Source organism: Nesoenas mayeri (assembly GCF_963082525.1).
Source record: "Nesoenas mayeri genome assembly, chromosome: 2".
Lineage (NCBI taxonomy): Eukaryota > Metazoa > Chordata > Aves > Columbiformes > Columbidae > Nesoenas > Nesoenas mayeri.
In genome coordinates this window covers 42428482-42443653 of record NC_137543.1, presented here as the reverse complement: position 1 = coordinate 42443653, position 15172 = coordinate 42428482, and positions in this window count along the sequence as shown.

Here is a 15172-nt window from a genome sequence, read left to right as displayed (position 1 = left end):
AGTACTGAGGAATATCACTGGGGACACATATTTCATATGTTTTATGACTGTTTTTCAGCATGCCTTGGGCAAATTGCTGGCCCCATGAGACTAGGATGCTGCCACCCTGTGCTTTTCCGATCCCCAGAAAGAAGACATGGGGAAAGCAAAGGGAGAGGTGAAGGGAGGAGCAAGCCAGCTGCTGCCAAACCCATGTAGTGAGCATCCTCTGGCCTAACTTACCCACTACTCCACTGAATCAGCATTGTGTGATGTGAATGCTGCAGAGCTGGTGGAGAGGAGAGCACTGATGGGCCGGAGAGGAAGGGAAGAGAAATAGGGAAACAAGAGTGGAAGTGAAAAGAGAGGGAAAATCAAGGTGGAAATGTTCAGTTTTTCTGTTGCAGTGTGTGGTCTGATTCAACCCTCGTCATTATAACCACATCCCACTTCAAAAACTGCTTCTGCATTGGGGAATGGCTTGAAGGGCGAGACTGGCACCATGAGGATAAGGGCCAGAGCAGGCAGAGGCAACTGGCTTATTGTCAGTGCTGTGAGTCATTGGTGTGGGCAAGGCCAGCATTTTGTCTGGGGGAAGTGTTTTCCTTCAGGGTAGAGGACAAAGAAGAGCTGGTGTTATTTCTGGATCTTGCAAAGCCTGCAGAGCTATGGATAGGGTTAGAGACAGCAATGTGAATTACTCCCTAGTTAGTTCTGTGACTGCTAGAAATCTCTGGTGCAATTAAAGCTAAAGTGTTGGAGTGAGCAGTAGGGCCCAGGAGGCTACAGCTAAGACAATAAGCCTTGAGTGAGGCTTCTTTGCTGGATCTTATAAAAGCTGCAAGGTTTCTAATGACAGGTTCAGTGACTTTTGAAATGTATTTGGGTCACAAGGCAAAACTGCTGCCTCCAGCTCTAGCATTAAACATATTCTGGGTAGTTTTAAAATTGTATATAACTGCTTTGTCGTAGTCATAAACCAGAAACTTAGTCAATCTTTACCTTTAGCCACTGCTTTGGGGTGAACATAAGCCCTCAACCTATCCCTGTAGGATCTTGCAACCTCCTTAGCTTTTTAGCTCTTACTGTCCTAAATTCAGAGTCTCGAATGCTAAGCTTAACTTAGGCTTGTGATATGATTGACAAACTCCTCGTTAATAAACTTGAAGCCCTTTGCTACTGCCTCCAGCCTTTGTTGTGCTTTGCACGTCGCCTTCTGCTTCAGCTGGTTCTAGCCCCACTTTTATAGCCCATTAAGCCCAATCCTATCAGTGCTGGTTGTTTCAACACCAGTCTGCATCTTATCCACTTCAGGCATCTCTCCTGGTGCCTGACCTCATCATAGACCTCCAGGTATTGTAAAATTCAGTGATAAAGGGATCTTTTCATCTCACATTGTGCCAAACCAGAACATAAGCCCAACTCTAACTGTAGGGTGAGGTATAGCACAGCAAACTCATGTTTGTGCCAGAACTCAGCAGAAGTAATTCACCCTTTTGGCTTAGTCTTCACCCTGCTACTGTTGCTTTGCACATCTACTAATAAAAGCAGCTCTGTCCTGGACACAAACTCTAACACCAAGATGTAACTGTAACTTGGTTATGGTTATGAGAAAGATGGCAGGAATTAGAGGAGCTATATCTTTTGAAATATGCTTTTTATGTCACTGTTTATACTACAAGCTACTCAGCTATGATTAAGCCTTAGCCCTGAGTAACATTTCATGAAGACATTTAACTGCTGGATCCTACAAGCCCTGCAGGTCTAGGATGAAGGTTCAATCTGACAGGTGAGAATATTTTAAGGCAAGTTTTAAAATAGCTTGTGTTCAATCTAGGGCTAGGAAAAGTTTCTTACAACTAAGTATGGAAGATGTGTGTTTGTGCTAGGTCCTGGTAGAGTCACAGCTCTTCCGGCTACTAACAAAGGAATATTTCTTGCTGTGAATAGAAGTCCTTAGGCTACCATTAAATAATGGTTAGTTTAAAGTGTCTGTAGAAAAAAGAATGAAGAATTGAGGTTGTTACTGGATACTGTGTCATCGGTCTTGTTGGGAGAACTGGGATGAACAACAAATTGAAGAAATCTGTGATAGCCAAGAGTTACGTGGGCTTTGGGTTGGGTTTGGGCTTAGGTTTAGGATAACTCCAACAGATGCAGCTTTATAGTTAGACAGGTAAAGCTCTTAGAGATAATGTGGAGACCAGAACCATTAAAACATTTAAAGAACAAATATGTGTTATTTTTATTTCTGCTGTAGGAAGGATTTCTGGGCTTCAGTGAGGCTATTCTGGGGATTAGGGTAAGGATTCTGGACAGCCATAGCTAGATGTATTCCTGAATCATTCAAATAATTGCAAGGATGTGGGCTTTTGCTAGTCATGAGAAACGCCTTCTGATTAGTGCTGGGGCAGGTACAAGTCACTGGGACAAAGTTCAAGGTTAGTGTATGCCTAAACACAGCTTTATTCTCCCTCCATTTGCCTGTGGACAGCAGCACATGCACTTCCTGTTTGTGACTTTTCTAAAAATGAGTCCAAATGGGAACACTTCTGGTCTGAAGGGTCTTCAGGTTTTGAGAAATCTGGGGTCTCTGTTTGAACTATGCGGTTCTTGTCCCATTCATCTGGAATTTGAAAATGTTAAATGTTGAGTGGGAAAACATACAGAATGTAGTGCCCTGCTTAAATGCTTGGTTTTTGTTTTTCAAGAGTAATTGTTGCAGCAGAGCTGTAGCTGTCTTTCCTGGTGCCTGTTTAAGCTGTGCTTATTTTGTTAGAAAATGGCTTAATTGCCCAGGGTGAAGAGTTAAAGTTTATTTTTATGCCACTCTGTTTTTAGCTGCAGATTGACATAACTGACTAGTAGTGGAAGCCCCTTTGTATGAAACATCCCTTATCGTATTTGTCCCTCGAGCATATTGTGTGCCAAATTATCACTCCTAATAGGCTGGTTGACTTTCTGGACAGAGGAAACATCTTGATAAGTTTGCTAAATATGTTATGTCAGAGAAAGTGTATTGCGGATCTTCTATCATCTGCATAAGGACACACACAGTTCAGCTCTGAAGTGCCAAATTCCCTAAGCTCACCTGTTGGTCAGCATGTTATTCACAGCATCTGATTATCCAACTGTGTACACTTGGCTGCCATTTTTTTCAGAGACACTTACGCAGTGGCGTATTGCAATGACGTCAATTCTTTTCCTGTCTGACCTAGAAGACTACAGTGACTCAATGTTGGCTAGGCAGCCTTAAAGATTAAATCGAGGACACTAGCTTAATTGCTTTAACAGTCCCTTTAAAGGATTTCCCAAGAATGAGAATCATGACAAATTGTAGCTTAGGGGATTTTAGTAATTCCTGAAACTGAAGCTAATGATGCAACCCAAGATACGCTCTGTGTTCCTGTTGATACACTGTGGATTTCTTAAAAGAGTAATCAGCATTGTGAAGACTTTTGTGCTAAAAATCCTGAGTGCATTTGGAGCCTAATTCTGATGCACAAATTTGTGAGATGAGTCCTATTACCCCAGCTGGAATACCTTATCCAAGTAAGAGATGCAGGATTTGGCCATAGTATTTGCAAAATATATTAAATATATTAAAATATATTAAAAAACTTTCTTATATCTAGTTACAGTAACTTGTGAAAAATTAAAAATAATTATCACTGTAAAATGTTCAAACCTTTCATTTAAAACTATCTTCAAGTTTTATTTCCATCTGCAGAACTTTGTCATGCAATTTGGAAAAGCTGTGTTTGCAGTTGCTAAAGTGAGTGCCTCTGCTTATCCTTTTGCTAATAAGGAAAAAACCCCCTAGATTCTGATTTCTGCTACTTCTGCATAAATGTAAAGACGGTGACTTTCACCCTGTTGCTCAAGCAGTACTTTATTGTTTTTCAAAATACAATAACTTTTCATTTACTATATCTGTTCAGAAATACTGTGGGGTTTTTAGATTTTTCAAACAAAGACATTCTATATTGGTGTTATATCACCAAGAAATAGAGTCAAACATTTGCCACAGTTACAGTGGTGTCCTTCCAAAACTACTTTAGTACAGTTAGCGAGTATACTCCACATTTATACCAGAGCAAATAAGAGAGATTATTAGCAACATGTTTATCATTATGATTGGAAAAGAGAATCTATCACAAACTTGACATTACTAATTCTGCATGGGTTCTCACTTTACAGCTCAATCCAACTAACAACATCAGATCTGCAGGAGGAAGATAATTTACTCTTGGAGAGCTGGAGAGAAAGGAGGCTGAGTAAGTCTGAGGAAATTTTGGGGACTCCTATGCAATGCTTGAGACTTGCTCATTACCTCAGAATAGCCTTCTCCATCATGCAGCTCTCCTAACCACAGCTGAACTTTCTTTCCTGTAGACTGTAGAACTGTTGGGGAGAAAAAGCTGTGGTAATTTCCCTAAAAATACATTACTGAAGGTAGATTTTGATTGAGAATAATTAATGGTGGTTAAAACATGGTATTGCTTGCAAGAATACTGCAGGTAGTAAATTCTTATATCCAGGGAACTCGAGGTAAGATGCACTGAAAGGAGATCCCATATGCTTGAAGCTGAGGTACCAAGGTTCAGATCCACAAGGGAGAAAAAAATGTTTGGAAGTTTTTAGATTTCTGTGGTAAGTTTTAGACTAAAACTTTGAAGGTATTTGGATTTTTATTTAATGATAGGTATTATCTGTGCTATTTAAAGCATAAGTCCTGAGGCACAAAGCAACAAACAACAAGCAAGACATTGGGTGGGAATGCCTGGCCATCAGCTGCGTGGCACGTCCATAAAAAGGTAAAAGAAAATCCATAGCTCAGTATCATCGGTTAAATGTGTCTTTGTTTCCCTCTCTTTTGTCAAAGCTACTAATTTTAAAAGATGCAATATTGAATTTAGGATAACCAATCAGATACCAAAATGATTTACAATGGTTATAAAACCTAGATATGCATGTTTTAGCTTGGTATCAATTTACCTCTCAAAACTATCTAAAGAAGATATACCTTTCACAATGTGTTAGCTTAAAAGTATTTCCCCCAAACCTGTAAGGAGAACAGGCTCTCCTCTGTGGGTTTGGGTCCTCTAGCTTTACCAGGTCTTTTAAGAATATCCTCAAAAAATCCCTAGAATACTATGGAATACCCAACCTATTTACCTTTGATAAGGGCAGCAAGAAATGCAAAGAGAATTGTTTGCTCTAGGGGAGAGGCAGAGCTGGATGATCTGAAGAGTTTTATAGCCAATCGTGTGTACGGCACATCCCAAATTCCACAGTAGCCCCTTTTAGCAAGGCTGGAGATTGCTTCTTTCCCTGTGATGAAAGCTTATGCTTGATGCCCACACCTTCTTTCTCCCAGAGCAACTACCTTCAGCCCCCTCAATAAAATTACTGCCATTATATCAAAGCATCTTGAACTATTTATTATATGTTTGTTTGTTTGTTTGTTGTTGTTGTTGTGTTTACTTAAATTATTTATTTTGAAAGAAATAAGTATGTGATGGTATAAAATAAGCAGTAAGTTTGGATTTAGCCTGCTTATGTTCAAAGCAGGAGGGGGAAAAAATTTTCAAAGATGTTATCCTGGGACTCAAAGGAGTTGCCTTGGACTTCTGTGGGAACAGACGTAGAGGAAAAGGGCACTTTTGAATAGTTTAGTATCTCAGGAGCACACTAAAGTATAAAAACTAGCTTTGAGGAAATTGCTATGTCCTGAAACACAGTCATTATTTTTAAGTAAGTAACATGAAAGAGTCACAGTGAGATGGCTGAGCATTAAGTCATGAAGGTAGCGTGCACATATCATCCTGGGGGAGAAGAGATTCTCTCTTCGCCTTTCTTTCTGACTTGTCGTACAGATGTGAGATATTAACAAAGTGTAATCAAAAGGGACTTAAATCAGGAATAAACTGATATATGACTCGTCATGAAATATTCCTATCTTCACAGCTATTGTGCTCTTTATCTAATTTCCCTAGCTATCTGATCAGGGCTGTTTATTTCACTGTTGAATTATTGCTGAAGTCTGAGAGGGTGCTACTTTAAACAATGGAGCTCGTCAGCAGTTCTAGCAATTCATTTCCACAGTATCTAGCCTTGTGTGGGTCTGCAAAGTCTGGATTTGCCCTTGGAGCTTTCTCTCATACCAGATAGCTTCTGTAGATATGACCAGAAAAGAACCACAGTTTAATGACAGTGAGACATATACTGTAGTGGGTATTTTTGTGATGTGTACACTTGATATCGCTTTGTGATATATATTTCCTACTGGTGATTGGTGACTTAAATTTGAACTATAAGCCTGCCGGGGTCCCAAGGAATAAACCAGAAACTTCCAACATCATATTGCCTCATGATTTTCTGGGCATTTTACTGAATAGCTGTCTCCTGATTCAAGCAGCAAGGAGTTGACAACAGGGAGTTCTTGTTCGAAGCATCCCTTATTACTGAGTTGGCTTCTCGAATTCCATCTCCAAAGCCTGTATTTACCAGATGTTCTGATGTTGTATTGCCATGGTGAGGGTGGAAGCACGGAACAGACAAAGCTCCTACTTCTTGACTTTCTATAGACATGACTAAGCAATGTCGCTCTCACCTGTTTTAACTCCTGGACTGTCTGAGGGTTAGGGAATTATGTGGAACATAGCTGTGTTCCTGCTTGCATCTTGTTACCCTTTTATACCTGAATTGAGAAACAGCCATTTTATAACTGGCCCTCCTGACTCAGAAGGAGTATGTCCATATTGTAATTACATGCATGATGGCAAGACTGAGAGACACCAGGAAGACACTGTGCCATATAGTGGAGTGGTGACCCGACCTTCACTGTGAGCTGCCCACCCTGAACCTGCGTCCAGCCTGACCTGAAACCCCTGAACGTGGGTGAGACTGCCCTTGGCCTGACAGCACAGCACGTGCTAGCACAACGTGCTCGTGTCTGGTGGTGAGGCACCTGCAAAGGGCATGGAGGGCTACGGCAGGGCTGAGGCTGCATCTCTTTGTTGTTGTTTTTTTTTTTCGTCTGACTGCAATATTATATGGCACGATGCCCAGGCTATTTTTCTAAAACCTGGAGGGTCTGTGCAGTATTTCTGGTAAAACTGCTTGGTGTCTCATCGTTACAATTCTGAAAAAAACACAGGCACCACAGTATGTGATCGGAGGCTTTAAACTGCTGCAGTTGAGACAGATAGACTCAGGGGTATTCCAGGTTTTTCTCATCACTGATCAGCCAAGCCAGAAGGTATTGCCTGCCACCAGCTTTCCCGTTTTCTGTGAGTTTGAAATCAGCTGTAACAGAGTAGCAGACCCTTGCAAAGTGTGTGTAGGGGTACATTGCACCGCCATGTTTATACTTTATTTTGTCAAAGGAAAGGTCATCAAAATTTTCATGAGAACTTCAAAGTGCAGACGGGCTAAGGCAGTTGCTGCATACAGTCTTAGCTACAATCCACCTCTGGAAACACATCACAAGAAAGCTGTTGGCCTTGGGTTGCATTCCTGGGCCACAGAGCAGGCTTCTCAGCTGCTGTCCCTGGTGAAGAGACCTATGACACCAGCAGAGAGGTTGGCTTTTGGGAACAACAAACAAGACCCTGGAGGGAGGTGAGCCCTGACAGCAAGCTCAGCTGCCTGTTCTGCCTGAGGAGACCCACCAGCACCTTCTCTGTTTGTTGTTTTATCTCTGTTGATCTGACACCAGAGCTGGGCTGGGGGATACTGTTTATCAGCTATTCTTAGGGATTTTGACACCTGCTATAATTATCTGAGTGGTCATTTGCAGGGGGCCTGAATGCTGGAGCTTTGCACATTGTCCTGGCAGGCAGTTTCAGCTTCTTTCCTGGACACATCCAGACCTAGTGACAATAGAGAATTTCCATGAATGCCAATGAGGTTGCATCCTAGTTAAGCTGGAGTTGGTTTTGACACTAATTCTTTCTTGATGAAACTGCTAGTGATAATCAGTGCTGATCTGCAATCAGCCTCACTCCCTACACTGTGCTGTGCCTGCACCTTCTCTGGTTTTGGACAAAAATAAGGCTTTCTGTGCTATAAGTAAAGGAAATTTAACGGGATTTACTTTGCAGAGGGAGAGCTATAAGTGGGTTTATAATAGCTTGATTTGAAAGACTGATTCCTCAAAGAAGCCAAAATTCCTGAGGTTTTCCATTAAAGAGGTTTTGAAGGTGTCTGATCTAAAATGAAACAGGTAGCTCCTGTCTCCCCTTCGTGTGGATAAGGAGTTCTTCCTACACACTGTGAGCTCAGGGCCACACTACCTATAAAATTACATCTTTGGGAATTAACAAGTAATATCACTTGTTTTTCATCCTGAACATTATACAGTACAAATAGGAAATGAAGTATTATTATTGGCAGCGAGAGACGACAAACCTTGAGTTTTTGCTTGTACACAAATTGTTTCCATGTTTCATTAGCTTCTGGAGGTATTCTGCTTCTTTCCTCTCCATTGGGACAAAAAGAGGAACTCGAGCACAGAATGTAACCCCTTCCATACCATCCTCTCACTGACTGCAGAAATCCTTTCAGAAATTTAAATAACTATCATGACTGATCTGACTGTTGCTTTATTTTATATTCATGCAGGATTTAGGAAAACATCAGGCAGGATGGAGATAATTGCAAGTGAATAATTAGAAAGAATAGAAAGGAATAAATGGGTAATTACAGAGCTTCTCTTAGGGACAATATTACTTGTCATTAAATTTGATGGACTGGTTTTCTTTAGGATAAACAGGCAAATGTGCCTTCCTAAACATTTAAAGTTACTTCCTAAGAAACATAAATTTTGTTTAGATGTAATTAACCCTTCCTGAAAGGAATGAAGTTCTGGTAGGAGTGAAATCCTCGACTGAATTGCTGAGAGCTAAATGTGGATTACAGAAACTCACATAAATTTTCAATATCTCTGCTCAAGACATAGGACAAAAATGAAATGATTTATTATTTTGATTTCATAGGAGTGTGATGATTTCCTTGTATCTCAGTAATATTACTTGTTTTGTGATGATTCTTAAGATGGCCCAACCGCAGAATCTTGCATCTGATCAGCCACAAATGTTTGAGGAATCTGAACTCAGACATAGATAAATATTCTAAATGTGGCTCTTTTTGGACTGAAACAAAACCCAAACGCTTTCCCGAACTTTAAAGAAATTTACTTTCAAGACAAAATGTGAACCTAAATACTGCAGTTCCAACAGTGGTGGGCACAACAGAACAGCAAAGGATGATAAAACTTCCAAGGTGCTTATACTTGTGATTCAGTCAATTCTCTGTTCTCTGCCTCTGAAACTGATTAAAATCCTGCAGTAGGCAATTGGAGGAGTCCCTGCCCCCAGGGGAAAGCTTTGCTTGGGTTGCTAACAAGGATGGCTTGGCCTGTGCTTTAAAACCTGGCTCCTCTCTGCATTGCTGCTGGTGTCTCCCACACAGTCACCCAGGGTGCAGGACATGGGATGCAGGACATGGGGTACAGATCCCACTCAGCCTGGTTGGTGGGCCCTACTGCTGCTCCCTGAGGGACTGAGGGCTCGCATGGAGTAGTATGGGACACCCCACATTTGAAGTCCTGGCAAGGCCCATATGAAACAGATTCACTGTGGATCAGGACCATGAGTGGGTCATTTGAATAGCGATGCCCTAATGCATGAAGGCTTTCATGTTTTCTTGATGCTAGGATTATCACGGTGGATATCCTCATCTACAGAAATGTCCAGTCTTTGTAAATCCTGGTAATAAGGAAAGACAGCATACCAGAACTGTAATTTACAATAATAACCAGAGAAAGAGGTTAAAAAAAAGAAACAAAACAACAAAACAACCCAGAATAAAAATATACTGTAGGGCAAATCTCTTGCTGCACTGCTGTTGAGTGATGGAGTTTCCATTGACATTCCCTTGGCAGTGATGACTTGTGAATAACGTACACATCCCCAATGCCTGGCAACACCACTGCAAGGGCATGCGTATGTGCGTGCACCACCCCACACCGCTGCAGTCTGTGCACGAAGATAATTTTTTCCCCCTTCAGGGTCGCAAAGAGCAACGGTACAAAAGACTTTTTTTAATAGAATACGTTCTTATCTTTCGTGAAACATGGACCCACCCGACACTTGGACTGGTCTGTGGACCCCACCCTTGCCCTTTTGTTTGGAGCCTGGGATCATATGATCAACGGGGTTAGTACGTTGCTGTTTATGATCTTCAAACTTCATCTATTTTGTTTTACAAGAGTACATCATGCTGCCAAGGACTTACTTGTGCCATGGTAGAGAGTATTAGTGGGTAGAAGAGAGCAGGGTCCAGAAAAGGGACAGAGGATATGACACATCTGTCATGGTCTGCTGATGTTTCCAGGCTTGGGGTTGGTGACAGGACAATGCTGGTGTTTTAAAAATTAAAGAGCTGAAGCCTAAGCTCACTGTTCTAAGAATCAGGAGCAATTGCACCAATATCACTAAAGTGACTGCTCAGAAGTGCATAATCATGTACCTGGTATGAGAATCATGCCTTTGAACTCCTAGTTTTTCAAAAAGAATTCATGTACTACAATCAGATGGTTTATGATATTTTGGCAGGCACCTGGGACATGCAAAGCAGGCATCCCTGGCCTTCTAATGCTTGATCCATTCACTTCAGCAGAGTGATGCCTGGTTTGCAGTGGTGCCACTGAGGTGTTTCTGGTGCCCGAGGCCCGACATTGAAGCTCTTACACGGACTCTGGAGGTTGTATGTTATTGATCATGTTCTGGTATTTGCCACTAAGCACTTTTCCTGCAGGACAATGGACTACTAAATCAATATGGTCAGACTTGGTGCCAGACACATGGAGGCTGATGACAGGGGCTCTGTGGAGCCAGTTGTCACAGAGGAAGACGTGGGAGGACCCTTGTCTCCAGAGATATAAACCCATCCATCACAGGACAAATGAGCCAACCCTAGCACCCTGAAGGAGAAAGTCTTTGTCCTCTAGTGCAGACAATAGAGGAAAGTAATAAGTAGTGGCCTTTCTCGCCCTCTGGCCTCTTCTGAGTGGCTTGCAGTGAAGGGGAGCTATGGAGGGGGGGATTTTGCCCAACTTGAGAGCAGGGTCCAGCATCACACCTGACTTTTCTGCGTGAGAGTGTAAAAGTTACAGCAGTTCCTCAAGCACATGAAGAAGTCCAGGTGAGGGCCGGATTGTATCGCAAAGCCAGCTTTTGAGTCAGCACTGACTTTCACTTTGGACTGGTTTTGCCTGATGAGTCTTTGTTTCTGCCATGGTTCCCATCCAAATCATGTTTCACACAACATCACGGCAGAGTGTGTTGATGGGGCTGACAGCCTGGCATGAAAAAGCCTCCTTACCTCCTGCCACCCCTCTCCTGCCACTCATCCATGACACTGGCCATCACATCAGCTTTCCTGAGGAGGGATGGGACCCTGGTGGGGGGCTTTTAGTAAGGCACCCAGAAACTATTGGCCTGACTGCGGATCCAGAAGGCAAATAGTGATTGATGGGGGAACCTGAAATCTCAGTTACTTCCTTCCATGGTATGGGGCCAAAAAGACTTAGAACAATGGATTTGGAACCAGAGTTTTTGGAGGTCCCTCTGGCACAATGAGCTGGAGGTGCTATACCCAAACTTCAGACCTTGCAAGCACAGAGCCCTCCACTGCAGGACACTGGAGATAAAGCCAAGGACCCAAGAAAGCACTAGTGTCCCTGGCTTTAAATTAGTGTGTAGATGTGGCTGGAGAGTTCCACTGGGTGCCTGCCTTGGTTTTGGTGAGAGATTTTGAGGTTGAAACAATACATGTAAAGCATTTTTTGCTCTACAAAACCCTTACCCGGATCTAGCACTGATACACAAAGAAAACCACATTATATTGTTTTGCCAGATACTGGGCAGCATAAGTGATACTAGATAGTCCTGCAAAATCCTAAATGCTAAATTTGATCAATTCCTATGTTTTGTCAAAATTGTCAGATTAGATTAGAAAATCACAAGATGAAGTACATTGAAAACAGACATCACTAAGAATTGCTTGCAACGTGTTTGATCCTACCATAAAAGGATTTGTAGAGTAAAATTAAATTGTTTACCACAAAAGTATAAACCTGTACACTAAGTATTGCTGCATCAGTCCTGTGGTTACCTGTTTCAGAGGGCATTTTTTCATCTTTTCAACATTTGTTCCAGTCAAAGCCACATTTAATTTCGGTCTGGCAGGATAACCATGGTAACAGTGTGCTTCCAGGTATTCATCTGGGTGGAGTGAAGAGCTGGATACCTTCCAAAATTCTGCTCTGTGATTTAGTAGCACTGAAACCTGACTTGCAAGTGCTACAAAATAAGGGAAAATAAGGATTGGAAGAGTGGAAAGAGAGAGGAAGAAAGAGAGAAAAGCTGCAGTATTTTAATTTTTGCTTTAAATAAAGCTCCAAGTGAGTTTCTATATTTCATCTAAATGCAGCCTCCATATAATCTTATGACTTCAAGTTAGCTGCAGTGCAGGTGAACATGGCTCATGGAAGAGGACATGATGCTTGCAGAGTAAAGACTTCGGGAGGCTTCTGAAATGAGTAAAATATAAGATAATAGAGCAAACATAACTTAGAGAATACAGACCCTGCCATACATGCTTCTCAGTTTATTTATTTATCCTCTTTCGATTCTTCCATGTTACCATACAGAAATCTTCTACATTTGATCATTATATTGGGGATAGGTTCCCTGCATCTCAGTGCCTCTACACTCAGAGGAACTGTGCAAAAGGCACACTGTGGCTAAAGCAGAAAGAATGAAATTTAATTTCTTAAGGTCAAATTTCTGTTTGTGTATCCTTATTCACATTTTCTTTCTTTCAAGAAATGACAGTGCAAAATCAGAAACATGCCAAAAAAGAAACCATCCATTTAGAAGACCAACAGTTATTTGCAAAGTTAAAGTATCAAAAGCCAAACTCTGCTTATTTAGCATCATATGGGTTAGTGGAACTGTTCCTGAACAGTGTTGGGGCAGCAGTGTAAAAAAAACCCCTACCCTAGATGCTGTCCGGTTACTGGAATAGATGTACTTAAGAGGGATGATAGTTATGGTTATCTTGGTTGACACACTAGGGATTACATTGGGTGTTTCAGGTATGGGCTCTAGAGCTTGAACTACAGATTAAAGATTTATATATTGTATACTGCAACAAGTGCACACCCTTAACTCTGCACACATCAACATATCTACAATACCTGTTTCTTGCAAAGTGCCCAGGTAGTTTCTTTCCCAGTACATGGAACTGGGCTTGTTGGACCACCTAGCAAGAAACTTGCCCAGCACACTGGATCACAGAGCAGAAGAGAAGACAGTGTAAATGTGTAAAATTCAGGGGCTTTTCTAATTAGTTGTAGGGCAGATTTTGACTGCTCTGCTATTAGTATGTTACAAACGCAGTCCCTGGTTTAGGATCTGTCCAAATATTCTGAAGAGTCATTTCATTTTTAAATAACTTTGCTGCAATGGTTGTTTTCTTTCATATGCAGATTTATGTGTGTCAAAGCATGGGAGGAAGAGGGTCTAGACTTGCTCATGGGCAACACAGATGTGTCTTACATAAAGGTTTATCTCTGCAATTTCTTTTCTTAAATTTCTATTTGTGATTTCATAATGCTGTATGAGTTTACATGTGGAATATATTAAAAAAAAATGGCAGAGTGTTTGCATGGGTACAACATCTGGTTATCTTCTCATTTTGAAGACACTGCAACACTTTTCTCACAGAGTTGCCCTTTTTGCCCATATTAATCCTGTTCTGTCTCAAGGTCATGTACAGATTATGTCTACTACTAATCACATAGTGAGTTCTGGCTTATGTTTTGTTGCAAAAAAATTAGTGGGCAAACTATAGCAGTTCAGTAACTGCTCTGGAGGAAAATTAGCTGTCTGGGCAGTGAAAATTCCCCCAGTAGATGGGGAGTGGTCCCATTCACCAGGAGCACAACACAGGGACTTGAACCAGGAGAAAGACGGGGGTAAGATTTTGCGGGAGCAGAGCTAGGTGATTTGCCCTGGGATATGGGTACGTGATTGAAAGTGAATGAGTTAACGCATTTAAAGGAGTCACCATCCCTTAGCAGGAAGTTATTATCCTTCAGCTGAGGAACAGTAGCTGTGTGTGTTCTGCTCTATTGTGGTGTTAAGGACAATGGGTTAGTTTAAATCAACTGAAAGCATGCTATTTTGATAACTTGCTTCTCTACAAGCAAGCTCAAATTTTGCATCAGTTTTTCAGGGAAATATAAACTACTGTGAAGTTTTACCAGGCTTTTTTGAGAGGAGATGTCTCACTGAATCTCATAGGCATTTTGGCTGTTTGTTCTCATTTGAAGGACTAAGCCCCAAATTTGAGACTTTCAAATGCAGGATGTTTTGAACTAAAATCATAGGTATAGCTAGACAGAGATTTTTTCTTATAATAAGACTTTTTATTCTTTTGTGACTCTAACATTTGAAGTGATTTCATAAAAACTTAGCAAAAATGTCAAATGAAGAAGTTCACTTTTGGATAGAATAAACAAAAACCCCTTCCTTGAAAACAGTAATGCCTTCTCATGAGAAGCATATTAAAACAGAGATCTAGAATAGAAAGTTTTGCAGAATTATCATGAACTGTAGCAATCAGTGTAACTGTAATATGAATGAACAATTTATTTGTTCACATTCTGAGTTTATGTAGTTTTTTAAAAAAGGCTTTTTTCTTTATCTGTCATCAATTAATTTGCCAGAGGCATATCATATCCCATCTCCTTTGCTCATCCATTGGCCTATAGAATGACTACCTGTTTGGATTTTCTATCTCCTAATCATTACTTGAATGGTGTTCTAACATCCATATATCCCAGGAAGCCTAACTTTATAACCAAAACAGTATTTTCCAGGACTGCTCTACTGAATCTATAATCTGTAGGAATGAAGAAGAGGAGAGGAGAGGAGAGGAGAGGAGAGGAGAGGAGAGGAGAGGAGAGGAGAGGAGAGGAGAGGAGAGGAGAGGAGAGGAGAGGAGAGGAGAGGAGAGGAGAGGAGAGGAGAGGAGAGGAGAGGAGAGGAGAGGAGAGGAGAGGAGAGGAGAGGAGAGGAGGGGAGAGGAGAGGAGAGGAGGGGAGAGGAGAGGAGAG